This window comes from Euphorbia lathyris, chromosome 9, assembly GCF_963576675.1.
Source record: "Euphorbia lathyris chromosome 9, ddEupLath1.1, whole genome shotgun sequence".
NCBI classification, from domain to species: domain Eukaryota; kingdom Viridiplantae; phylum Streptophyta; class Magnoliopsida; order Malpighiales; family Euphorbiaceae; genus Euphorbia; species Euphorbia lathyris.
In genome coordinates, this window is record NC_088918.1 from 17,082,626 (window position 1) to 17,108,427 (window position 25,802).

Below are 25,802 nucleotides of genomic sequence, written 5' to 3' on the forward strand. Positions count from 1 at the left end.
GCTTACCGCTACCAAACACGATCAAAGACTAGGATTATGGATGAACGATCGAATGAAGAGCTCCGACGGGAGGTAGATGTAATGAAAGGACAACTAGCAGGGATTCAAGAACTGAAGGAGCAAATGGCCATGCTAATGAGGTTGCTTAAGGACAAGGGTCCGGCCGCAGGAGGACCTGAAACTTCTAACCCTGAAGGACATAAGGACGATGCAGAGGGGGAAGGGTCTGGAAACAATAACACAAATCTCCAGAAAGACAATATTGAAATTGTAGTGCCAGACTTTGATAAGGTGAAAGCAGGCAATGAAAGATTGGAATCGCTCGAGGAAAGATTGAGGAGCATTGAGGGGAACCACGAGGTCATAGACGCGAGATCCCTATGCCTAATTCCCGATATTGTAATACCCTACAAGTTTAAAACCCCGGACTTTGAGAAGTTTACCGGGACAACCTGTCCAAAAGAGCACTTAACCATGTACTGCAGCAAGATGGCATCTTACTCAAGCAACGACAAGTTGCTGATCCATGTCTTCCAAGAAAGTTTGCAAGCAGCGGCTTTGAGATGGTATATGCAACTCGAGAAGATCCACATCCGGAGTTGGAGAAATTTAGCCGATGCCTTCATCAAACAATACAGGCATAATGTGGACTTAGCTCCTACTAGGGAGGATTTGAGGATGACCGAAAAGAAAAGGGACCAAACTTTTCGAGAGTACGCCATCATGTGGAGAGACCGGGCGGCTCAGGTAAAACCTCTCCTAACAGAGACAGAAATGATCAGTATCTTCCTGGAAACCCTCAAATCCCCATACTATGGGATTTTGATTGCCCACAGTGCGACACGTTTCTCTGATTTTGTCGTGGTCGGAGAGAGAGTAGAAATAGCCATCAAGAGTGGGAAATTGGATGGAGCATCTTCAGATAAGTCCATTATGAAGAAAAATGGAAATGGATTCAAAAAAGAGGCTCACACGGTGGAGCGTTCTTATGAAGTGCCTACTTATGGGATGACTTTACCTCGGGATAACTATGTAGCAAACATCCCCCAAGGAAACACCTTTGGAAATCAAAGAACCAGAGGGCGAACGAGGGAATGGGAGCCTATAGAGCCGATTCCCATCACTTATACGGAGTTGTTCCCGCAACTATTGCAAAATAGACAGGTATCGATTACACCAACGGTTCCTGTGACCCCGCCATATCCGAAATGGTATGATGCAAACGCCAAATGTGAATACCACGCTGGGGCTGTAGGACATTCCATCGAGGACTGCATCGCATTCAAGAGAAAAGTCCAGTCTCTTGTAAAGGCAGGTTGGTTGAAATTCAATCAGACTAATCAGAAGCCAGATGTTAAGAACAACCCTTTGCCTAGCCATGGGAACACTAGTATTAATGCCATTTGGGATGAGGATTGGTGTGAGTATAGGACTGAGGCGCATAACGTCGTTATGCCAATGGAGCAGGTATATCAAGCCATATGTGAGACATGTTTAATCATAGAAAGGAAGGACGCAAGAAGTACTACTTGTTGGTATCACGAATGGGACGTTGACCACTCAATTCAGAAATGCGAGCTATTTAGGAAAAAGGTCCAAGAATGCATGAACTCAGGAATTCTGTCTTTCGGAAGAAGGAATGAAGGTATGCATATGATAAATATGTTACATGGGGATGAATTGATGAAGCCAACTCAGCTAGTTATTGATTGGGTCCCAAAAGATCCGGTGAAGTCGGATGACCTTGGGGTGTCCTTTGTAAAACTAGAAGTCCAAATCCCTTCTCCTTTCCCCTACGAGAATGACAAAGCTGTGCCGTGGATATACGATAATAAAGTAATACCTCAATCATGTAATAGCGCTCAAACCAGGGAAGACATCGCTGGAATGTCAGGAATGACCAGAAGCGGCCGTTGCTTCTCTTCTGAAGAAATCGCCAAGAAGAAGTTGATATGCGTAGGAAAGGGAAGGCCAAAGAAGGTGAAGTTCATTTTCAGGAAGAATTCGATACACCTCCGGTAAGAAACACCGTCCCTGACCATGACGCTTTGGAATTCTTGAGAATTGTGAAACAAAGTGAGTATCGGGTGATTGAGCAGCTAAATCGAATCCCAGCGAAGATATCATTACTATCACTAGTCTTGACCTCGGAATCTCATCAAAATGCGCTTCTTAAGGTGTTAAACCGGGCATATGTCAGTCATGACATATTTGTAGAGAATGTGGATAACATTGTCGGCAATATAGTTGCAGCAAATTACTTGACTTTCACGGAGGATGAGTTGCCCTGTGAAGGAACGGGCCATAGCAAAGCTCTGCATATAACCGTCAAATGCAAGGAGTTCTCGGTGGCAAAAGTATTGGTTGATAATGGTTCGACTTTGAATATACTACCGAGGAAAACACTAGCCAAGCTGCCTATTGATAGCTCCTACATACGCCCTAGCCGCATATTCGTGAAAGCCTTTGATGGTACCCGAAGGGAGGTGATAGGAGACATCGATTTGCCCATACAAATCGGACCGACCATTTTCAATATCACTTTCCAAGTGATGGATATTCACCCGGCATACAGCATGTTGCTGGGGAGACCATGGATCCATTCTGCCGGAGCTGTTCCCTCATCTCTGCACCAGAAGATAAAATTCATTGTGGACAATCAGCTAGTGGAGGTGTCCGGAGAAGAAGATTTGCTGATCAGCCAGTGTTCATCATTTCCTTACATAGAAGAAGAGGAGGATGTCATCGAGAGCTCCTTTCAGGTGTTCGAGGCAGTAAATGTGGTATACACGGCAAAAGGACCCAAATATTTTGAGCCTCGCTTCTCACCTGCTTCCATCATGGTCGCCAAAGAAATGACTCGGGGGCAAGTTGTGGGGCAACAACCAGTCAAAATGGGAGAAGTTATAGATGTTAAGGGGAATCGCTTCCGAGAGGGTTTAGGATATGAACTCACTCCAGAAGACATGAGGAAGTTCTATGCTCGCATGAAGGAGAAGCGCATAGCCAAGATTGAGGGTAAGCTGGTGCGAGACATGCCCCTCAACATCCCACACATTAGTGTCACCTTCACAAAGGCAGCGACATACACGCCCACAATCGCAGCAATCTTGGAGAGGAATGAAGCTGAAAATGATCAAGATTGGGTTTTTGACTGCCAGGAAGAGTTAAAGAATTGGAATGTTCACGAGTTTCCCATTTCGATGGAATAATTTTGTGTGAAATCTTTAAATTATGCCTAAGATTTAAAGATAATAAATAAAAGGCAATGTTTTCGTTGATGTTGATCAATAAAAAGCGCATTTTTAATCCACCTTTCTTGTGTCATCTTTCCCTCCATTGCTTATTGCTTTTTCCTTTTTCCTTTATGAATGTTTGTTTAGGGACGATCATAAAATTGACATGATTGATGATCATAAACCTACGCATAATTTCGATTGTCCAGTATATGAGGTCGAATCTGATGAAGAATTTGAAGAAGAAGTCCCTATTGAAATCGAGAGAATGCTAGAACGACAGGAAATGAGTATGGAACCACAAACAGACAATATCGAGATAGTAAACCTGGGTACAGATGATAAGCCACAAGAGACCAAAGTAAATGGATCCTTAGATGCGGAAACCAAAGGAAGACTAATTGCTTTGCTAAGAGAGTATAAGGATGTGTTCGCTTGGTCTTATGAAGACATGCCCGGGTTAAATACAGATATTGTAGTGCATAAGCTCCCGCTTAGGCCAAAATCTAGACCTATCAAGCAGAAGTTAAGGAGAATGAAGCCAGAAACTCTCCTTAAAGTAAAAGAAGAAGTTCAGAAGCAATTTAACGCTGGTTTCCTAGCTGTGTCAAATTATCCAGATTGGGTTGCAAACATAGTCCCAGTCCCGAAGAAGGATGGAAAAGTTAGAATGTGCGTGGATTATAGGGATTTAAACAGAGCAAGTCCAAAGGATAACTTTCCCTTACCACATATAGACGTGTTGGTGGACAACACTGCAGGGTTTCACATGTTATCCTTGATGGATGGATTTTCGGGGTATAATCAGATATTGATGGATTTGCTAGACCGTGAAAAGACAACCTTCATAACCTATTGGGGAACCTTCTGTTATAAAGTGATGCCTTTTGGACTTAAGAATGCTGGAGCCACCTATCAAAGGGCCATGGTGACATTGTTCCATGACATGATGCACAAAGAAATGGAGATTTACGTGGACGATATGGTCGCCAAGTCCAGGGAAAACGAAGATCATGTGGAAATACTAAGGAAAGTCTTCCAAAGGCTGCGAAAGTACAGTATTCGGCTGAACCCCAATAAATGTGTGTTCGGGGTAACATCGGGAAAGTTGTTAGGATTTATTGTTAGTCGGAGGGGCATTGAAGCAGATCCTACAAAGATCAAGGCAATCTCGGAGATGCCTCCGCCGAAGACAGAGAAAGAGGTTAGGGGCTTTTTAGGAAGGCTTAACTACATTGCCCATTTTATTGCTCAAATGACGATGAAATGTGAACCCATCTTCAAGTTACTCCGAAAGAACAATCCAGGAAAATGGGATTTAGAATGTCAAACAGCTTTTGATAAAATCAAAGAATACTTACAGAATGCACCAGTGTTGCACCCACCAAATCCGGAAAAGCCATTACTATTATATCTAACGGTGCACGAGAACTCAATGGGGGCATTCTTGGCACAAAAAGATGAATCTGAGAAGAAGGAGCGTGCCATCTATTATATCAGCAAGAAGTTCACAGATTGTGAAACCCGGTATTCTCCGTTAGAGAAGACTTGAGCAGCGTTAGTATGGGCAGCACATAGATTGAGGCATTATATGTTGAACAATACTACTCATTTGATCTCCCCTATGGATCCAATCAAATTCATCTTTGAGAAGCCGGCACTGACAGGAAAAATCGCAAGGTGGCAAGTGTTGTTGGCAGAATATGACATAATTTACGTGCCTCAAAAGGCGATCAAAGGGGCCGCAATATCTAGTTTTTTAGCGGATAATCCGGTGGAACATGGTACCCCATTGGATGCTTCTCTCCCAGATGAGGAAGTCTTTACTGTGGCAGACACAAAAGAAGATGGTACTACTTACTGGGTCATGAGGTTCGATGGAGCTTCAAATGCCCTAGGTCATGGTGTAGGCGTGGTGCTAATCTCCCCAGAAGGAAAGCATTTTCCGATTACCGCCAGACTTTGTTTCCAATGCACAAACAACATAGCTGAGTATGAAGCATGTGCTTTAGGCATTCGAGCAGCTTTGGAGATGAATATCCGCAAGCTAAAGGTCTATGGGGATTCCGCTTTGGTGATCAATCAACTAAATGGGGAGTGGGAAACCCGGGATGCCAAACTAATCCCGTATCAAGAACACATCTTAGAAATGGCTGAAGAATTCCACGACATTCACTTTGAACATGTGTGCCATTTAGAAAACCAAATGGCAGATGCTTTGGCAACGCTAGCTGCGGCATTCGAGCTAGAAAAATGCAAAGACTTCCCAACAATAGAGATTGAACTCAGGAGATCTCAGGCGTACTGTGGGAACATAGAAAAAGAGACTGATGAGAAGCCGTGGTATTACGATATTAAGAAATATATCCAATACCAAGCGTACCCTTTGGAAGCCTCAGAAACAGATAAGCGGACAATACGACGATTGGCCACAAATTTCTTCCTTAGCGGAGACGTTCTTTACAAGAGAAGTCCTGACACGACACTAATAAGATGTGTTGATCATGCACAAAGCAAGCGACTAATAGAAGAAGTACATGGGGGCTTTTGTGGTACTCATCTAGGAGGACATGCCTTGTCAAGGAAAATTCTTAGGATGGGATATTATTGGTCCACCATGGAATCGGACTGCATCAAGTACGTTCAGAGATGTCACAAGTGTCAAATATACGCAGATAATATAAATGCTCCGACCACACCATTACATGTGATGGTGGCTCCATGGCCCTTCGCAATGTGGGGGTTAGATGTTATTGGATCTATCGAACCAAAAGCATCAAACGGTCATCGCTTCATCCTTGTAGCCATCGATTACTTCACGAAATGGGTAGAAGCAGCCTCATACACCAATGTAACCACTGCAGTTGTAAAGAAGTTCATCAAGAATAACATCATATGCCGGTATGGGTTACCGGAACGGATCATCATGGATAATGCCAAGAACTTCAATAACAAAGCCATGGAGGAGATGTGCGCTCAGTTCAAGATTAAACATCATAACTCGAGCCCGTACCATCCAAAGATGAATGGCGCCGTAGAAGCAGCTAATAAAAATATCAAGAAAATAGTGCAAAAAATGGCGCTCACTTACAAAGACTGGCACGAAATGTTACCATTCGCTTTACATGGGTATCGAACTACTATGAGGACATCAAGTGGAGCTACACCATACTCTTTGGTCTATGGGATGGAAGTCGTTGTACCTGTTGAAGTAGAAATTCCTTCGCTACGAATCATGTTGGAGTCAGGGCTCGATGAGTCGGAATGGGTTTAGAGAAGATATGATCAGTTGAACTTTATCGAAGAAAAAAGGTTGGCTGCAATCTATCACGGGCAGTTATACCAGAGAAGACTGATAAGGTCGTATGGCAAGAAAGTAAGAGCCAAAAACTTTCAAGAGGGGGATCTCGTCCTGAAGAAGATTTTCCTGAGGCATCAAGACCCACGAGGAAAATGGACTCCGAAGTACGAAGGACCATATGTGGTGAAGAGAGCATTCTCAGGAGGAGCCTTAGTCCTCACCAACATGGATGGGGAACAGCTTGAAAATCCCATAAACTCAGATGTTGTTAAGAGATATTATGCGTAGATTATGACTTTCATGTATGTCAAGATTGTAATCTTTTCTGAATAAATAAAATGTGCGTCTGACCCTTGTCCATACCTCCTTTCGCACTTTCCTTTTGTAAATTTTCCTTTCATCTACATGCGCTTAAGAAAACTTCGCTGGAAATAAATAAACTGTTGAATCATAAAATACATTGAAATGGAGTCTCATTCTAGTTTTTTTTTTTTTAAAAAAAAGAGAAAAAGAAAAATAGTATCAAAATGAAAAGCCTGCTAGATTGAAAACCTGTGAGGGCAATCTAGGCAAAAGTTAAGGCATACAAGAATGAAAAGCCTGCTAGGTTGAAAACCCGTAAGGGCGATCTAGGCAAAAGTTAAGGCAAGCAAAATGAAGGGCCTGCTAAGTTGAAAACCCATAAGGGCGGCTTAGGCAAAAGTTAAGGCAAGCAAAATAAAAAGTCTGCTAGGTTGAAAACCCGTAAGGGCAACTTAGGCAAAAGTGGGGCAAAGAAAATAAAGAGCCTGCTAGGTTGAAAACAAGTTGACAGCTTCCCCAACCACTTTCCGGACATCTTCAGTTTACCTCGATCTAAAACAGCGATGTCCGGGAGCAACATATTAGTACACGAGACGATGCCAGCCAATGGGCAAAATAATTAAAAATAAAAGAACATATATAAAATAAAAAAAAAGGGCGATGAATTTTGTTTTTCCAAAATTCCGAACAATGATCTTGATAAAAAGAACTTTTTCATGCATTTAAACATGTGCATCAATACATTTCATCCTGCATAGCCACCGAGTTATTTTGCAGGAATGCAGTAAGAGCTTGATGAACGATCAGCAATATCGTCCCAGCAAACTTTGAAAAAAATCAAAAGCAAATGTAAATAATGGATAGAGAATGTCCGTAATCACATCATCAATAACAGAAAAATAACTACTTCAAATAACATCATCGTGGACTAAAAAGTCCACCACATCAGTTCATTCAAGTCGCGGGGAGCCGCTATAAAAGCTCATATCCCAGTCGCGGGGAGCCGCTATAAAAGCTCATTCAAAGTCGCGGGGAACCGCTATAAAAGCTCATATCGGTTGCGGGAAGCCGCTTTAAAAGCTCACACAAGTTGCGGGGAGCCGCTCTAAAAGCTCACACACAAGTTGCGGGGAGCCGCTCTAAATACTCCATATCGATTGCGAGGAGCCGCTCTAAAATACTCCATATCGGTTGCGGGGAGCCGCTCTAAAAGCTCACACACAAGTTGCGGGGAGCCGCTATAAACACTCCATATCAGTTGCGGGGAGCCGCTCTAAACACTCACACACAAGTTGCGGGGAGCCGCTATAAACACTCATACATCGGTTGCCGGGAGCCGCTCTAAAAACTCACACATATCGGTTGCGGGGAGCCGCTCTAAACACTCACAAACCAAAATCAAATCAACACGACTCAAGTCAGATCAACACAGATTGATCCAAACATTCAGGGAGTTTTACTAAACCTTTCATTGTTTCTAAGTTTTTATTTTTTCGCTCAATAAAATGCAAAAATGGCTATCTATGTGTACTTTGTATACTGCATTTCCAATGCAGATATACAAAGGGGGGCAGCTGTAGATACCCATTTTTGTCCGGGACATTTTTTTAAAAAAAAAAAACTTTAACTGATTATATTTGGAATTCTAACAAATTCATGAATTATATTAGAAATGCAAACTTTCTATTACGAGTATAATTTATTAAGAAAAATTATATTTTATACCAATTTTTTATATCTCGATATAATTATCAAATTATATTAGAGATGTGATTTATTGCAATAGAACTATTTTTCAGTCATAAATTATATTTGAAATATAATTAGTTGTATTCTAAATATGATTTTTGGAATGGTTATATTTCAAATTTATTAGTTAATTTCAACTTGTATCTTTTTGGTTAGATTAATTTTCCAACTTTAATTCATTAGTTGTGAAATTATATTGGAAATCCCTATAATCTAAATACAAAGTTATGACAAATTCAATTTTTAAAAGTTATCCATAATTACTTTTAAAATGATTTTGGTTCATAAATTATATTTAGAATATAATTTCCAAAATTAGCTTACAACAAATGAATTAATAAACTGAAAATACAATGGAATAAAAATAAAATAAAGGCACTATCAAAAATAAGATAAAGTGCTATTATTATTATTAAGAAAAATAAATTCTACATTTACAAAAACTAATTTCGATGTTCTACAGCCAATACATACACAAAGTACAGCCAAAACAATCTTCTATCCAAAAAATTCAAACAAGAAAGGACAAACTCTCCATCTTGAAGATAGTCCCTGCATCCTGAACCATCTTGAAAACAGCCATTCTGAAATAAAGGACAAATGCATTACTTAGCTTGAGTCCAAAGAGAGGAGGAAGACAGATCTATGCTTGACTTGAATCCAAAAGAAGAAGGAGCCAAAGTTGAGCAGCCTGCACCTTGAAACCAGCCACTGCAAAATGCAGAAGATAAGACAATTCATCACAAAAGGGACAACATCTTTCTCAATCCCAGGATGGTCCGGACCTCTATAAATAGAGGGGTTGAGCACCTGAAACAGGGGGCAGCAAGAATATTAGACCAAAAGAGGCAAAAAAAAAAAAAAAAAAAAGCAAAAATCAGCAAGAAAAGAGCAAGAAAAAACAGAAAAAAAAGCGAGAAAATGAGAGGCAAAATCTACTAGGCTTGTAATAGAGAGGGTTCTACATTTTAGAGAGTTGATTTGAATTGTACTTTCTTTCAAGAATCAAACCTTCTGTACTGAGGGTTCTTGGCTGTAAAAATCTATCTGTAATCAAGGAGCATTCTAACTAAGGATCTCCAGGCTCAAAGTCAAACCTACTTTGTAAGGTTGGTAATACAATACAGTTTTCTATTGCAAGTTTAAGTCCCTGTCTTTTAGTTTCAGTACATGTAGAATGTTTAAGTTTACTATCCTGATTCTTATTTAAAAGCTTTATTATTTGCACATTGTTTAATTTAAAGCTTTAACAGCCCCTATCCATTTATTTGTTCTGAGTTCTAGTAAGGTCTTAAGCCCTCATAGGATTAGAAAGAATGTAGCCTTTTCTTATCTTTCAATATTGGTGAAAAATGTGATCTACTAATTAAGGACTCCCCCATTTAAGGTTCCAACCAGCAAGAATACCAAGTAGTAGCACAAATTGTAAGAGAAAACCCACTGTATATACCTGTTTAGAAAGATAGAACCCAAATTTGATAAGAATCCTTCAACCTCAGCCACTTCAACCTCAACAATGCCCTTTCCAGCTGAATAAATTTCAACCAAAAGATAGTTAAAATGCCCAATCCATAGTCATGAAGGACCCTGAAAAAACACAATGAACCAAAGAATTCTAATCATGTACATATACCCCTAAGAAAACAAACATCTAAACCAGAAAAGATGCAGTAGGGTAAAAATAAAGGAGACCTTTTAATACAAGTGTTTAGTATATCCTGAAGTGACCGGATGGTTACTTGAGGGGCGTATCTGGAGATGGAGTTGTGTAGCTCTTTCTCCCTAACATACAGAAACCTTATACTTTCCTTAAAGATAGCATTTACGTTTTGAAATAAACAACCAAATAGCAAAATAGTTGACACAAAACAATGAGAAATAAATAAAATAAAATGAAATCAAAACCTTTTTATATGTATCAGGTCCATAGAAAATAAAACAGAGGCATAATGGAACTTGTTTGGACTTTTGATTTACTAATCCTTACTTTTTAATGAAGCTGTGAATATATAATGAAAAATGGGTTTCTGGAAATGAAACAAAACATAACGCCAACATAAAATGGGGGATAAAAAGAAACACAGCAAACAAAGTTTCAAAAATGGCCAAACTAAAAAGAACCTCTAAAAAGGACCTGAAAATGTCTAAAATTGCAAAAACAACAGAAACTCTTTCAATAATAACATCATTTCTGAAATACGTTGTTAAGGATATCAATCCAACTGAGTTCAGTACCCCCTTTCCTGAGCTCTTTTTACTCTTTTCAGTAAAGTGTATATTGCAACTTCAGTCATAACCCAAGAAAATATAAGCTAGCATTAACTATTAAAATTAGTTAGGCTAGATTGATTACCTTTTTCCTTTTACTCTTGTCTTCATTAGATGTGTCGAGTTTTTCCTTTATCTGTCTGATATAGCAAGTATTCTGAGCTACGAAAAACGAGCAAGGTTTAGAATAGAACGATTATAATCCGGATAAAAGATATTAACTCCAAACATGAGTTAACATCTAACTAAATAAATAAATAAAAACAAATAAGGTTAAAAAAAAAACAAATAAGGTTTAGTTACAGTGATGAAATCTTACCGGGTTCAGAATCTGTGGTTACCGATCTGATCAGCCGAACCGCCATTTAGCCAGAAACCATTTCAGTTCACCGCTATCTTGAAACACGACACAGTTGAGCTAAAAAGTAAAAAAAAAAAACATCAGGTCTTAGTCAACAACAAAAAAAAAACGAGTAAAGCTCTATACAAAAAATGAAAATCACGAAACTGGTACCTGAAGAAATACGGGAACGCCGAGACACGGATCCACTCGTCTCCGGTTACCTCTGTCGTCCGCGAAGCTTCCGCCGCGGCGGACCGAGGTGAACGATGAAGGGATGGACGGGAAACGACGAAGCAGACTCGGTAAAGAACGGCGGCTGGTCGGATGACCGCTGCTTTCTTCTTTAACAGCAAAAATTTGAGAGAGAAGAGAGAGGAAAAGGAAATGGAGGCGGTGAATGGGTTGGAATGCAACCCTAATCCGTAATGTGAGGTTCTTACCTCATTTCTTTTTATTATTACAAATTGAACCCCCAATTATTCAATCCGATGCACACTGACCCAATCTTTAAAATTGGATTCAATTATGCCCCTTCCCTATCACAATTGTCATCCTTTTACTTATCTAAGCTTTAATTTTTTCCCTTTCCTTTAATAAATAATTTTTTCCCTTTCCTTCAATTGTGGCTCTGAAGCTGGATTTAGAGAAGGCCTATGATCGAATTAATTGGGATTTCTTGATGGAGAGCCTTGAGAGAGCTAGAATCCCGGACAGCTGGAGAAGTTTAATTAAGGTATGTATTTCTTCTCCTGTGTTTCAAGTTATGGTCAATGGGGATATGTCGGAGGAATTTTCCCCGGGCAGAGGAATCCGTCAGGGGGATCCTATGAGCCCTTTCCTTTTTGTTATTGCTATGGAGAGGCTCTCTCACCTGATTCAGGATGCGATTGATAATGGGAGTTTCCACCCTGTGGCGATCAACAGCTTCTGTCCCCAGGTGACTCACTTATTCTTTGCAGATGATGTCCTTATCTTTCTTGAGGGTAATGAGGAGCAGTTGAGAGTCATTATGGATATTCTGGATTGTTTTTGTTCGGCCTCTGGGCAGAAGCTTAATATCCAGAAATCTAGGATGATGTGCTCTAAGAATATGAATCAGAGAGTCTGTAAGAGATTAAGTGATCTCTCAGGTATTCCTCTTACTGATTCTCTTGGGAAGTATCTGGGCGTTCCCCTCCATAGTGAGCGTGTGTCTAAAGGCTCCTTCAAAGAGACTTTGGATAAAGCTAATTCGAAGTGTGCCACTTGGAAAGCCAAGACTCTGTCTCTCGCTGGCCGCCTCACGTTAATTCAATCTGTTAATTGTGCTGCTCCCAATCACATCATGCAGGCTTGTAAGCTTCCGGATCCTGTGCTTAATGATCTTGACAAGATTAACCGTAGGTTCCTGTGGGGGGAAGCTGCGGAGGGCAGGAAGATCCATCTTGTGCCTTGGAGTGAGGTTTGCCAGCCTAAAGATTCTGGGGGTCTGGGTATTAGGAAAGCAAAGGACAATAATAAAGTTTTATTAATGAAACTCCTTTGGCGTATGTGGCAAAACCCCTCCTCTCTTTGGGTTCGCCTCTTTTGTGGTAAGTATCGGAAAGACAAAATCTTCGGGGGCCCGAAAGAGAGAGTTGCTAATTGTTCCTTCCTCTGGAAAGGACTTAGTGCTGTGTTTGATGAGTTCTGCTCGGGAGTTGGCCTGGAGGTGGGGAATGGTAAGTCCATTAGTTTCTGGTTTGATAACTGGATTGGGGATAAACCGTTAATTGAGGTGTGTTCTTCCCCCCCGCCTAGTGATATACGCAACTGGAGGATTGCCGATGTGGTTGACTCGGAAGGGGACTGGATCTGGTCAAAGTTTGATACTTTCTTTAGCCTTGAGACTCTCCTTAGAATGCGGGGAGTGAAGGTGAGTAATCAAGAGGAAGACTTGGATAGGCACTGTTGGGCGCTGACTAACAATGGAGTTTATTCTTGCAAATCGGCCTTTGAAGCTTTCTCTCTCTTTAGATCTGATCCTCCCTCGGATGTGTGGAAGTCGATTTGGACCCTTAAAGTTCCTTTCCGTATTAGGAGTTTCCTGTGGCTGGGCGTTAAGGACAGGCTTCTTACTAATTCGGATAGGCACAGAAGGCACTTGGCTGATTCTGGAGCTTGCAGTAGATGCAGAGGCCATGTTGAGACTTTGTGCCATGCTCTTAGAGATTGCTCTAATAGTAAAGAGGTTTGGAGGAAAATTCTCCCACACCATATTTTCTCTTCCTTCATGGCACATTCTGAGGTCGACTGGTTCTCTGATGGTGTTAGAGGAAAGTTGCTTCCATACATGGAGCATGGTGACATTTTCTTTGCTATTATCTGTCACCAAGTTTGGAAATGGAGAAACGAGGAGATTTTTGGAGATAAAACTGTTTTTATGACAAACTTAGCTGATTTCTTCTCGAAAAAACTTTTCTCTATTATCGATAGTTTCAAAGGAGAGTCCCTTGCCAGAGCCTCTCAGTGTTGTGATGTCCATCTCGTGGGATGGAGCAGGCCAAGAGAGGGGGTTGTGAAGCTGAATACTGATGGTTCCTGCCTCAGTAACGGTAAGATTGCGGCTGGAGGTGTGCTTAGAGATGTAGGGGGCGTCTGGCTTTCTGGGTTCTCCCAGAATTTAGGGTTGGGTTCTTCCTTTTCTGCGGAGCTCTGGGCTATTCTTACTGGAATCAATCTTGCTAAAAGGCTGGGTGTTAAGAGGCTCTCTGTGGAGTCTGATAATTTGGAAGCAATCAAAATGATTTCTGAGAATCATTCTATGGGTCTTAACAGTCGCAACCTCATCAAAGCTATTATAAGGCTTTGCTCCTCCTTTGAGTTCGTAGAGTTCAGACACATTTTTAGAGAGCAGAATCGTGTTGCTGATCGCTTGGCGGCGGCGGGCCATGAAGGGACGTTAGGCGTTACTACCCTTCCTGTTTCCCCTAGTTTCATCTCTCATCTTCTCTTAGAAGATAGGATTGGGGTTAGCTTCCCTAGGCTAATTCCTGGGTAGTTTGTTGTTATTCATTTTTCTTTTCCTTTTCTACCAAAAAAAAAAAAAAAAAAAATTAGTTTATAATTCATATCAGATTATTTTAATTCAAGCATTTAGGTTAATTAGCTAATTATTTCTACTTTTGGTGCAATTTAGTCATTGCACTAATTTATCCTTTTATTAAACAACTATCTCGATCACTGAATAGTGGTCTGTATCTTGATCACTAAATAGTGATTCGTATAAATAATTAATAAGTCGTATATTATTATGTTTTAATAAATATAATAATTTTCCCTTGTCAATCCCATTAAAACTATGTTTTTATCAACAAATATTAATAATATACAACTTTCATTATCAAGCTTTGATTGCTGAATAGCGGTCATATGACGAACATATTACCTCGATCACTGAATAGTGATTCGTATAAATAAACGATAAATAATTGAAACCGATTATTATATTTTAATACATTATTATGTCTTAATATTCGATCGTTGTATAACGATTATATAACAATCATATCATGTTGGTCACTGGATAGTGATCTCGGTAAACATACGACAAAAACCTTGCGAGCGTTGTCAATAGCTTGAATATATACAACTAATGACTCTCCAAAGCAATAATAAACACAAACACATAAGAGCAAGCACGTATAAGTACAACAGTACCGATTTATCGGGCGGGGTAGGGTGAGATTACGTCTCTTCCCTACACGTAACCGGAAACCGAACTTAGAATCATCGCAGACCACTACCTTATCCGAACTTACCCGAATGGGTCAATTTGGAATTAAATCGGTGTCCAATCAGACCGTCAAACTGATTGGTGGCGACTCAAAACCCAATTGATTAGTCTCCTTGGAGGGACTGTCTAGCACCGTTATCAAACCAGTAGAGCGAGAGCCATGTCGAATCGAATATATAAAGTTCGCGATCCGCGGGTACGGGCGCGACAGTCTTAATAGCCGCAACCTTATTAAAGCTATTAAAAGGCTTTGCTCTTCCTTTGAGTTCCTTAAGTTCAGCCACATTTTCAGAGAGCAAAACCGGGTTGCGGATCGATTGGCGGCGACTGGTCACGAGGGGATGTTAGGCGTGTCTACCCTTTCTGACCCTCCTATCTTTCTTTCTTCTCTTCTTTTAGAGGATAGAATTGGGATTAGCTTTCCTAGGCTGATTCCAGGTTAGGTGTTTGTTGTTTTGTTTTTTTCTTTTCCTGTTTCTACCCAAAAAAAAAAAAAGGATAAAATGGTAACCACTAGATTTAGATAAAAATTAGGATTAACCATTACTTTTTATTGACCATTAAGATAAGACAATGATTAAAAATTTCGAATGGGTTAAATGAAGAAATCAGAACTACAGTTGCTTCTCTGCGAATTTGGAATGATTGGCAATATATGTTCCATTTGTTGTTTGTATTAGTGGTATCTTTAATGTCTTTTTTTACTCTTTGTAGTTTATTTCTTGCCCTTGTGGATTATGTATTAGGCATAGCCTATACTTATGTAAGGTTTTATTCCTTACCGTTTTCATGCTATCATTGTACTCTCCTTGTTATCTAATGAAATGTTTGCATTCTCAAAAAAAAAAAAAAGAAAGAAAGAAAGATAATGATTAAAAATAGTTAACCGAAAATTTCGGTCAACCAATATATATGGATCAATTTTGGTTTTAATGTTTTAAAAACTGATATATTCAGTTAGGTTCAAAAAATTTCCTAATTGACCGGTTAAGTGAGTCATGCCCACCCCTACAACAAATTTCTCAAACGTTAATAATATCATAATTTGTGTAATATGTTAACAGAATATGTAAAATTTTACTATTTCTATTAGGAATCACAAATTTACTAGATCTGTTTATAGATCTGTTGGCCCGCCCAGCCCGTCGAAACCCGTTCATCATGGGTTGGGTTTGGACATGTATATTCATCATTTGACCCAATCTGGCCTCAATCCATACAAGCCCGCATATAAAATGGGTTGGGCTTGGGATTTATTTTGAAAACCCAAATTAGCCCGGCCCGGCCCTGTCCGCTCCACCTTTATACATTTATATTTATATTTGAGTTTTTTTTAGAATAACAATATCTGTGTTGATGATTTTTTTATCAATTGAAATTTAATACTATACACATACATTATATATGTATAATGGTTTATAAAAATTTATATTATCGTTACAAAATGTATATTATAACTGTTTTTTTTTTTTTTGAAAGTAACTGTTAACTTTTTATTAGAATTAAAAGAATTACAAATATAACTTCATATTAGACTACAGATTAATTAATTAAATTTTACTTGCAATTTTATTTGTTGGAATAATAATTATTTTTTATTTTTAATTTTTTTAATATATATATATATTAGTTGGACGGGCCGGGCTGGACTTGGAAATTTATTTTTTTAATCCAACCCAATCCGGTCGGAGCCCGATGTGAATATAATGCGGGTTGGACTGGGTTTGGACAATGTAAATATATGGCAAACCCGATTAGACCCGGCCCAACCCATGAACAAGTCTAGATTTAACTATGAAAGACTAGAAATAACAGATAAAACTATGAAAGATTAAAGATTTAAGTGGTACTCTACTATAAAATAAAATAAAATAAAAAAAAAGATTTAAGTGGTACTCATTAATCATTTATATTTTATTTCCATTGTTAAATAATACGTATACACATGATAATTTTAAATATTTGTCCTTTTTTAATTAGTATATTAACTTAAATCCAACCTAAAAACTTGTATCAACCCAAAAATAACATGTATCTTAACATGTTTGATAAAACACGAATCCACTAACTTTGTGTTGGATTTATATAGTATTTTTAAGTCGTATATATGATTATTGCCTCTATTTCAATACGTTTTCGATACATGCACATGCAAAAAACATTCTTACAAAAGAAGATATTTTGGGAAATTGCAAACAGTCAAGCATTAGACATTAGACAGCATAGAGTAGCCGCGGAGACAAAGGGGGCTAGGCCAACCGCCGAAACCACCCCAAATGGTTTCGCCTTGCTGCTCGACCGTTGAAACTACTCTTACTATGGATGGTTCCGTCCCCTGCTTCCAACAAATGAAGGTTCAGATGATTAACTAACTGATAAATTGAAACAATCGAATCTGATCTCCATGCTTTTAACTTTGAAGTACCTCAGTTTCAAAAGCATCATAAATTGAAACTATAACTCCTAGTTATTCATATACCCAAGCACAAGTTTCTTTCTAACACGGTACTCAAAGGCAGCTCAAAACCAGTTCAAATTTGATGTAAGACAACATAAAAGACATCTCCGCTATCTTACCTTGGAATGGATGTCCGACGGCTGTCATCTTACCTTGGAATGGATGCCCGACAGCGGTCTAGGTAATTGCATCACACGCCACATTACAGGAAATAGACAACCACATTGCATCACAGGCCAGCATTTCCTTTCGTAAAAACAAAAATTATTTTATATAACAGGAGCAAATTACAAAATTACAGTATGACACAAGCTATCAGCTATCTGTAAACTCAGGCTGTGCTCCAAGAGTAAAGTTGGGCATAAATCTTAATGCTATAGCTCAAATTTTGCACATTATGGAAGCAAAAGCATTACATCCAAAATCAAGAGCATTTACCCTATGCAATGTTGTTGAGGTGATTGAACTCCCAGCAAAAACCCCATCTCTAGACGCAGCCTACTAAATATCACCTGTGTCTTTGAATCTACAGCATTTTCTGATTGTGGAACAAAGCTCTAAACCTCCTGTAATATATATACTAGCATAATTATATATACATTTTACAACAGAGAAAAGCTTAGCTTTCTCTGATGATGCTTCAACTAAATCAAGTGCTAAAAGTGATCCCTGTTCTGAGAGAGATATGCTGACCAAGTAACACTTGCAGTTGCAGCTCCGTCAATAGATATTTACCTTTGTTACTCTTGGGTCTGATCGATCGAGACTCAGGACCTGTAGAAGTATCTTCCAACTCATAATCCAAACTCATTAGTAAATGGATGTTGAGCTGAATAAACTATGGGTGTAGCAGTAAATGCTGGTTCAAGATTTTCATTTTTACACTATTCTTTGACCTCTTTGCCATCTTGGATCTGACTGATTGAGGCTCATGACCTGGAAAAGTATCATCCAACTCATAATCCAAAGTTGTATTTGATTCATTCATCTTTGACGAATTTCTAGGCTTTGGTTGAGTCTGCTTCTCAAGTGTGCCTTTCCTCTATTAACAACGATCATATGCGTTTCAAGACATGAATTAGCTGCATTTGAATTCACCAGACAATGTTAGAATACTGGCTAATGCTACCAAAAATTAACTATCCAAACTTATGTACCAAAAATTAACTATATCTTCTTTTAGTGCCTAAAAATCATCAAACTAAAAGGAATCTCCCCAATTTCACCTATTGGAATGCCTCAGGACTGCCTCTAGTAACGAAAGAGGAAGTTGAAACATAAATGACAAAGCATGTGCAGTAAACAATCAGGCCTTAACCTAGTGATTATCGAATATCAACTTCCCAGAAATTCAAAAAGCAATAGCCTACCATCATAAACAAATAAACTAACAACAGATTATGCAAAAAGGATGAAAAATACAGCATACAAAGGAGGAAATATATGTAAAGCTACATGTTTGGATACTAGGAAAATAAGAAAAAGAACTATGCCTTCGAAGCTTCTAGAGAAGAATAAACTTGAACAGTCAGTGAGAACCAGATAGACTGTGCTTATTGCTTATATGGCTGATTGTCTATCCGTTTTCACACGCTAGTAGTAAACCTAAAATAGAATTGCAAGCTGGGTATACGATACGAGAGAAACCTTGGCTACACTTAACGCAAAGGGGCAAGCTGCGACACATATTTACCAACAAAAGTTCCATCCTCGGCTCATCATCTATATCATCATTTAATTAACAAGGATCTATCTAATGAAACTCTAACTTCTTTTAGTAACGAAAGAGGAAGCTGAAACATGAATTCCCCTTAATATTGAGAGAACATAGCCTCCAAAAGGGAATGGATGACCCTAAGAATCAAACCCAAATGTAAGCATCAGCAAGAAAGTAAGTCAAAATAACAAACTTAGTTCAAGAATGTGAGACACCACAAGTCAAGAAATCGACAAGATTCAGATCATAAACGTGCACAATAATAATTAAAAAACTCGCTAGAAAATCAGCTACGTTTACAAGAGCATGAGAAGTAACCTAGTATCTCTCAATCACAACAAGACAACTGACTTCTATCAAATAACGGTAGTTCACACAGAACCACAAGACATACACTGAAATTAACTCACAAGGAAAAGACAACCATATTGCATCCATAAACTGACGCTTGCATTTCTGCAATCCCAGTAATACACAAAGTTATTATGTTTATATGCTTCTCAGGAATGGCATTTGCATTTCTTGATACATATTTAGTAATAATCTCAACATTGCCATTATATAGAGAGAAAACTAAAGGTTACAGAAGACGTTTAGGGAGAAGTAAATTAGCATCTCTCAATTACTTCACCCTGACAACTGACCTGTATCAATTGATGGTAGTTCTAAAATTACCACTGGGTATTACTGCAATCAAATTACAGGGAATAGACAACTGCATTGCATCAAGCGTTTCCATTCATAATTATAAAAACAAAAACCAAGTCATGAAAGTTCCCAGTTTGAAATTTTCTTTCTCTATTTCCATTCCTTAGTAATAATCAACACTCCATATATGCAGAGCAAACAAAGGAAAGGATAATGACTTCTCTGGTCAGCCAACAACCAATCCCTAAATGATCAACATTGGATGCACTTCTACATAAGGCACCATATCTAATGCTTCATTGAAGACATAGACATAGACAATTGGGACCATGAAGCAAAGCAAATTTATAGACACTGAATCGTAATATGATCAAACTAAATGAAAGAACACACTTTTTGATTGAGGAGCAAATTACTTATCAAGTGTGCATCATTTCACGAAAATGAAATTCATTCAAGTATCACAATTTACCATATGATTGCAATCATTCTTAAGCTCCACCAGTTGCATATATGCACAAATATAAAACTGTAATCCTGAATCACTGAATTAACTTTAGATAAAAAGGTAGAGCGAAACTGAAATAATTTGTTTATTATTTAATTATTTATTAGTTGATTATCTTAATAAAATAAATCCTTAATCAATCTACATCGATCAGCTATTTCAAATAAAAGTCAAATTATAAATCAAAAACTATAAAGATAGAACTCAAATTGGAGGGGTGAGCCAGGCCAAAGCAATAGTGCAACACAATGGCGACTCTTGAAGACCCTAATGGCAAGCCATTAATATAGGCCTTCCCCTAAAAAAATTAATTTAATATCGTGTGGACCATTGGTCCACATATCAGATATTAAACTGATAAGAACAGAAACTGGAATTGGAAGGGGCCGCGCGAACGCAGGCCCCCACTGGCACAAATTATAACATAAGCTCTCCCTCTTGGGGAGACTTTAGGGAAGCACCCCTCCAGCGTACAATGGAGGTCACAACCCTAGGCCATGAGCCTCGTTGATCACACATTGACCCCGTCCAGGTAAGTATGTTACCCAATTGTTCTTGACTCTCATTTATACTGTTGCTGGTTCATTATCCTGCTCGTGCTTTCCGATGTGGGATTTTCTCTCCAGTATTTCCTTCCACTGTTATTATGAGTTACTGAAAATTAAAAATCAGTTCGAGGAAAAATGGAGATTTTCATTCTAAAGACAAAGGAAGATGGGAAAACTAGTTCCATACCCTCGCTCCAATCCCACCCCATTTACAACACTACTTTTATGATTAGAAATTAGAGTAGACTACATTTGACCCTAACTTGCACTTATTAACTATCAATTTTAAAATCCAACTTAGAAGCATCTCAACTGCCTTTTTTTAACTTTAAATAAATCTTTGATTTTTGACTTCTCCAGGAGGAGGTGTCCATGAATACACGTTGACAATCAAGTTAATAATCACGTAGTATAGAGAAAATATCTTTAAAGTAAGGAAGATGAGAGAAACCGTATCTTTTATTGTGGGATAAAACGTTCATATTTACAAGTCTGAGCTATGGGTAAGAAAAGCCCTTACTGTCTCTAGTTCTTCCCAGACTGCGATCCCTTAGTTGGGTCTTAAAGTGACTACGGAGGGCACTTTCACCCAGCTGGTAGGCTTAGATTCTATATGGAGCGTTGTTGCTGGGCTTTGAGGCCCAAATGCTCAATTAGAAGTTCCTCCTCATCGGACAGTCGTAGTGAGGAATATGTGTTAGTTTGTCTGGATGTGATATGTCTTCAGTTCTCTTTGGTGTTATATGTCAAAGGTTGCAGATGCGAGCTGATTGCGGAGTGTCGGGTTTTAGACACGTGTCTTGCAAGCATGGATTAGTAAGAATGACGGGTTTTAATAGTGTCTTTCTGGATACGTGTCTCATGCTTGCTAGAAACAATAATAGTTTAGCAAGTGTGTCGGGTCCTTTTATGAAGCAACAGTCATCCTTATTTAATGGCGGCTAATAAAGACGAGCTACAATTGGTCTTCCACGATCGATTATAAATATACCATCTAACTAATTATGATGGTTTCTTTTGTCTTTCCCTAGATCTTTGAAGTTCTTGGTCGCTAACTGTGTTCTTTGCTTTTGGAGGATGATAATATTTTTGTTCTTTTGGGATGTAGAGAACTTCTTCTACCATCCCTACAGATAATCCTTCATTCTAAAATTAATGAAAATTATATTTTAAATAACTTTATTTCTTAAACTTTTTGGTTGTGAAATCATTTAGCCATTGTTTTGTTAGGATATAGAAAATGACCATTTAGATAGAGAAAATTCGAAAAATAATGATTTAGAAATCTAAAATGTTATTACATGAGAAATGTGGCTCTAAACAACTTTAAATCTTAAAATTTTTTCTATTTTGAGATCGTCGTCTATTATTTTGATATCGTTTACTATCGTAAGCAGGGATCGTCGTCTATTATTTTGATATCGTTTACTATCGTAAGCAGGGGTCGTCTATTATTTTGATATCGTTTACTATCGTAAGCAGGGTTATAAAGGGTAGAGAACTACTCCCTAAGTCTCCTTTGATAAAATAGAGAAAAAGTTATAAATTCTAAATAACATTTTCTTTAGGGGACGTTTGGTTCAAACTTCGGAATCGGAATTGGAATCGGAATCGGAATGTTACGGAATCAGAATCGGAATGACTATTTATTTATTTTGTTTGGTTTAATTCGGAATCGGAATCCGATTACTTTTAAGAGTGTTTGGTTCAAATTTCGGAATTGGAATCAAAATCAAAATCGAAATCGGATAAAATTAAAATTTCTTAAATTTTAATAAATAAAGAAAATATACTAATATATAAAAATTATTATTCTAAAAATATAGAATATTATATTATATGAATGAATATAATATACATTTCAAAAAAAAAAAAATTGAATATAGTATACGTAGAACATATGTATATGGAGTAGTTTAGCTTTTTATTTTATTTTTTGTTTATGTATAGGCAGTTTTTTTTAAGAAAGTTTATGTATAGGCAGTTAACATAATATAGAACGTCGGTTTTATTTTTTATTTTTTTTCAATTAAATTTGATAAAAGAATGGGAATCATATTTGATTGAACGGGAAGGAATAGGGAATGGTTGATTCCCATAATGGGGTGAATATGATTCCATTCCTATATCAAAACTTGTAAAACCAAACATCAACAAAGGTAATTAATTATTGTGATTCTCATTCCCTGCTCTAAATATGTCTTGTAGATACCCATTTTTGTCCGGAACATTTTTATGCTTTAACTGACAATATTTGAAATTTCAACAAATTTATATATTATATCAAAAATAAAGCATTTCGTTCTTACATATGGTTTATTCGAGAAATGAGGCTTTTGTACACCAATTGGTTATATCTCAATACAATTACCAAGTCCCATTCAAGATATAATTCTTTGGAATAAAAGTATCCTCCATCTTGCTATAAATTATATATGAGATGTAATGTATTATTTGTGAATATAATTTTACAATGGTTATATTTCAAATTGTTAGTTAAACTCAATTTTTGCTTAATAGTTAAGTTAAGATCATGAATTTAACTCATTCATTTTATAATTAATGTTCGAGAAATAGATATGATTTTAGATATAATTTTTTGTTAAAAGATTGTCTATTAAAGATAATTTTTTACATAAAGTCATATTTAGAACATAGTTTATTTTTGGAACCATTTAATGATGAATGGATTAATATTCAGAAAATAAATTCTAATTATAAAAAAATAATAAAACAAAAAGATAAAAATAGAATGCTTTTATTAAGAAATAAAATTTGCATTTACAAGACTAATCAATGGACATTTTTTTTGTATTTGCAGGTGAACATGGGATTAAATTCATCCCTCAACAGCTCCAAATCAAGTCTCAAATGAATCCTGAAAATAATCTCAAAGCAAAGCAATTTACCAGACATGTACAAAATTGGGAGTTTTCAACCAAGAGAAAAACCAACTCCCAAGACAGAAATCAACAAAAATAATAAAAGACAAATTAATGGGACTGTGTGATTTTCGGTCTTCAATGAAAAGAAGCAGGAAAAGATGCCATTTATGGGCACCCATTTGAAAAGAAAGAGGGCCCGTGATTTCAGTCAGCAACCTTGAAATGAGGCTGATTTTCAGCCAATGAAGAGCAGGCTCCATCATCTTTAAAAGGGCACAGACCACTCATATCAAGGGGGAACACCAGAGAAAAAAGAGAAGAGGAGAGATTAGCAACAACGTTAGAGCAAAAAAAAAACAAAAAGAGAAGAGAGTCTTTGAAAAAAAATCAGCAATGTAGATTCAGAAAGCAGAATCGAGTCTGCTTCAAACAAAATCAAGTGTAACAAGCAAAAATATCAATACAAATTCCTTCACCTATACAATTGAGTCATTTATTACGTTGTTGTGATTTTTTCATTTTGCATTATTGTTCATATCCTGCAAATATTAAGATTCTTAATATTTCAAACACCATTCACATGTAATTTCTACTTTCACTATCATTTAAACTCCAAATCCAAACACAAAAAGCACTACAAAAATCACAAGCAGGAAAGTTAGATCTTGAGAAATAAAAAAGAAATGATACGGATCTACTCACTTTGATTTATTCTGCTATTTGCGTCGTCAACATCGCCTCTGGCCGTCCGGTCTAACGCATCGGAGGTGGTCGCCGTCGCCGTCGCCGTGAGGAGATCGTGGGTTCCTCATCCTCTGTAGAAGGTTGCCGTCGCTGAACAGGGGGTCGCCAGCAGCCATGGGGAGGAGTTGCGAAATCGATTTCTTTGGGAAAGAGAAAGAAGACGGAGGCCGTGTAAATGGGACAGCGGCAAAGCGAGCGGCAGGTCGTGACGACGGCAGACAGCGGATCCGACTGGAACTAGGGCAAGTGGTGAGCGGTGGCTGGCCGGATGGCTGCTGCTCCTTTCTTTCACGGAAGAAGATTTAGGAGGAGGAGAGAGAGGAGAGCAAGTGGATGAAGGGTGGCTGTTGTATTGTCAAACCCTAAATATCCAAATTTAAAACTCATAATATAATCTATATACCCTCCATTTCACTCAAACGGATCCTGGATACTTATTAATTTAAATGGGCCTTGACTCCACTTCTCTTCATCTGCTATGCTTGACTCCACTTCTCTTCATCTGCTATGCTGGTATATATCAAACTTCTTTCCATTTTAGTTTTAATTTTATTAACTCTTAATTTAGTTTTATTTAATCTATATTATATATTGTTGTAAATTAATATTAGATTAATACATCTCTAATTTAAGTTTTAACAATAACTATTTTTATTTAAATAAATATAACGGTTTGCAATCAATCGGATTTTAACCGCTGTATAGTGGTTATGTTGTCGACCGCATTATATCGGTCACGGGATAGTGATTCAGATAAATAAACGGAAAATAATCGATACAATGCGCGTAACTATATTTTTTTAATAAATATGATGATTTCTCTTTTCGCCAGTTTCACTAAAATATTTATTTAATGGGGATGATAATGTATGATGTCTTTTTATTTATCGGGTTTAACGGTTGGATAGAAATTATGAGATCAGATTATCTAAATCGTTGAATAATGATTTAAATAAATAAACGATAAATAATTGATAAATCATACATTATTATGTTTAATATTCGATCGTTGTATAACGATTATATAACGACCATATCATGTTGATCACTGGATAGTGATCCCGATAAGCATACGACAAAAACCTTATGAGCGTTGTCAATGGCTCGAATATATACAATTAATGACCATTCAAAGCAATAGTAAACACGAACATGTACAACAAGCATGCAAAAGTACAACAGTACCGATTTATCGGGCGGGGTAGGGTGAGATTACGCCTCTTCCCTACACGTAATCGGAAACCGAGCTTAGAATCATCGCAGACCACCACCTTATCCGAACTTACCCTTATGGGTCAATTCGGAATCAAATCGGTGTCCAATCAGACCGTCAAACTGAT

At 37.8% G+C, this 25,802-nt stretch overlaps 2 long non-coding RNA genes, 1 other non-coding gene and 1 pseudogene across 4 annotated transcripts; 1 reads left to right on the forward strand and 3 right to left on the reverse strand.

Annotated features, from left to right (window-relative positions):
- Nucleotides 1–36: 36 nt before the first annotated feature.
- On the forward strand, nt 37–6,825 carry LOC136207271 (uncharacterized; annotated as a pseudogene).
- A 2,152-nt stretch (nt 6,826–8,977) lies between these two features.
- LOC136206820 (uncharacterized) lies at nt 8,978–11,632 on the reverse strand. 2 transcript variants are annotated; one of them, XR_010676451.1, is made up of 6 exons: nt 11,372–11,632; nt 11,177–11,275; nt 10,943–11,014; nt 10,282–10,371; nt 10,040–10,176; nt 8,978–9,399 (listed from the first exon to the last, which is right to left on the reverse strand). It is a non-coding gene; the product is annotated as an uncharacterized lncRNA (long non-coding RNA). The 2 variants fall into 2 exon arrangements; XR_010676450.1 differs by lacking the exon at nt 10,282–10,371 and having other exon boundaries at nt 11,372–11,630.
- Nucleotides 11,633–20,664: 9,032 nt separating this feature from the next.
- Nucleotides 20,665–20,825, reverse strand: LOC136207879 (U1 spliceosomal RNA). Its single transcript, XR_010676964.1, has one exon. It is a non-coding gene; the product is annotated as a U1 spliceosomal RNA (small nuclear RNA).
- A 2,748-nt stretch (nt 20,826–23,573) lies between these two features.
- LOC136206661 (uncharacterized) lies at nt 23,574–24,867 on the reverse strand. Its single transcript, XR_010676372.1, has 2 exons — nt 24,421–24,867; nt 23,574–24,001 (listed from the first exon to the last, which is right to left on the reverse strand). It is a non-coding gene; the product is annotated as an uncharacterized lncRNA (long non-coding RNA).
- Nucleotides 24,868–25,802: the final 935 nt, after the last annotated feature.